Below are 2779 nucleotides of genomic sequence, written 5' to 3'. Positions count from 1 at the left end.
TTTTCTTCAGAGAAAAGAAATGTATTTAGTTCTGATGACCATAAAAACAATCCACAGGTATAATTTCGAGTTTTGATAGCCGAGTTAAAAGGTGATACTCACCAGGTTAAAAGATGACTTTAAAAGTCATCTTTTATTTCCTTGCTTAAATCATAATAGTTCTCAGGAAATGAAGTTCTTTAGATAAACAAACTCTTTCCTTGGTGATACAATAAAGAGACCTTTTGCTTGTCTGCTAGTTTTGATAAGACTTTCTGTGTAAACAGGTATTTCAAACTGGTTATTTTTCTGTGCTGTTGTTTCCCATGTCTACTTCATCTTGAGGCTGATGATGTTAGAGAAAACCATATACCAGGATCATTTTGCTTCTAACTGTTCACTTTTCAAGTGTTTATGTCCTTCATAGGGACTTGGGTTCCTCCCCTCTTATTATTAAGAACCATTAATTCTCAATTAAAATCTAAAAGGTAAAATTATCATGTGCCATTTCATACGTTTATGACCTTAACACTGTAAACTTTTTTCATGCAGGCAAGGAGGAGGGTATAGTTTTATATAGTAGAAATATTATGAACTGAATCCTGATAGAGAAGGATATTGAATTACACTGAAAATTATAAAAGGCATTGACCAAAATAAAACATTCTCCCTAACTTAGCTAAACTTTAGAGAAGTTTTTTTCTGACTATAGATAGGGCCATGACCTCGCTTTTTAAATAACTTTTATTTTTAAAAACGTGCACATGTAAATTGCTTCTGAACCCCTTTTGAGATATACATCTTTCCCAATCCTTTGCTAGTTTTGCAACCTAAGAATGTCTTTCTCAAGTACCTAAGAATCGTACCTCTGAAATGTAATCATAGAAAGAGCAGCGTTTTCTCTCCAAGTGTCGGTTGGAGGATAGTAGCCTCATATCCAAAAGGGATAATTAGCAAACAAGGATGACCTAATCACATTCACCAACATCCCCTCTATTGCCCGTCAGTACTTTTCCTCTACCTAACCCAGCATTTAAAATTCCTCCTACCTTTTGTTTCAGTGGAGTTGAGTTCTGGCCTCTTCCATGTTGCAGTAGTCTTAAAGAAAAAGTCTTCTTTGCCTGTTTAACTCTGTCCACTGCAAATTTTCTTTGGCAACACTTAAAACCTATGTAGTCTATGGCAAGTTACTTAATTCCATATGCCATCTAGTTATTTGCTTTGTAAAAAAAAAAAAAAAGAGAGAGAGAGAAATCAATATTATTTTCAGGGTTAAGTTAGGTATTACAAAGACTTGTTAAATTGATGCATAATAATTGTACATATTGGTGGGTTACATGCGATATTACGATACATGTATAAAATGTGTGTAGTGATCAAATCAAGGTAATTGGGCTATCCATCACCTCAAACATTTGTTATTTCTTTGTGTTGGGAACATGCCAACTCTCCTCTTCTAGGGATTTTGAAATATACAATAAATTATGGTTAACTACAGTCACACTACTGTGCTATTGGGCACTAGAATGTATTCCTTCTTATCTAATTGTATTTTTGAAGTTCTTTTTAATTCTGGATACATATGAGTTGTACATATTTATGAGGCACATGTGATAGTTTGATGAAGCATTAAATTGTGTGATAATCAAATCAGGATAATTGTAATATCTGTCACCACAAGAATTTATCATTTATTTGTGCTAGGAACAGTCCAATTCCACTCTTTTAGTTATTTTGAGATATACAGTAAATTATTGTTAACCATAGTTACCCTATTGTTCTACTGAACACTAGATCTTATTCCTTTTATCTAACTGCTTTTGTACTAACTAACCATCTCCGTTTTATCCCCCCACCCCATTACCCTTTCTAGCATCTGGTAACCATCTTTCTGTTCTCTATTTCCATGAATTGATTCTTTTTAGTTCCTTTATATGAGGGAGAACATATAATATTCATCTTTCTGTACTTACCTTATTTTACTTAATGTAATATCCTACAGTTCCATTCATTGGGTTGCAAACGACAGAATTTTATTTTTTGTGGATGAATAATATGACATTGTGTACATAGAACACATTTTCTTTATCCGTTTGTTAATTGATGGTCACTTAGGTTGAATCCATATTTTGGTTACTGTGAAAAGTGGTGCAATAAACATAGGAGTGCCAGTATCTCTTTAATATATTGATTTTCTTTCCTTTGGATATGTACCCAGCAGTGATATCGCTGATTCAGATGGTAGTTCCTTCAGTATGGGTAAAGGTAAACTAATTTATATGACAAAATTTCAAGACATGAGATTTGATACTCATTTTCCCTCTCCTGGTGAGTCAGAAGATTATAAAACAGGAAGCTCTGTGAGTCAAAGCCTCAAATACAAAATGAGACACCAAAACAAGCATGGGCAAGAGAGGTAGCACCTTGATCAACCACACACCAAAACTAGCAGAAGCCTGTACATTAACTAAGAAAACAATTGAAGAAAAGCTTCCCTCAGGGTAGGTTATGAAACTATGCAGATCCAAAATGAGTTTAAAGAGTTTTGAAAATTGGAAAGCTATCATTCCTGGCTGCAAAGGTTTGGATTGTTTGTTCATTTATTAATTCCATTGTGGTTTTGGAAAAAACGGAATAAAAATGGAAGTGATATGTGATGAAATTTTCTTTCTCGTATAAAATTTACCTTAACATTAATTGTTGGCAATGTAATTTTTGTTTTTTGAGACGGAATCTTGCTCTGTCGCCCAGGCTGGAGTGCAGTGGCATGATCTCGGCTCACTGCAAGTTCCGCCTACCG

This window comes from Macaca nemestrina, chromosome 16 (assembly GCF_043159975.1).
Source record: "Macaca nemestrina isolate mMacNem1 chromosome 16, mMacNem.hap1, whole genome shotgun sequence".
Lineage (NCBI taxonomy): Eukaryota > Metazoa > Chordata > Mammalia > Primates > Cercopithecidae > Macaca > Macaca nemestrina.
This window is presented reverse-complemented; position numbering follows the sequence as displayed.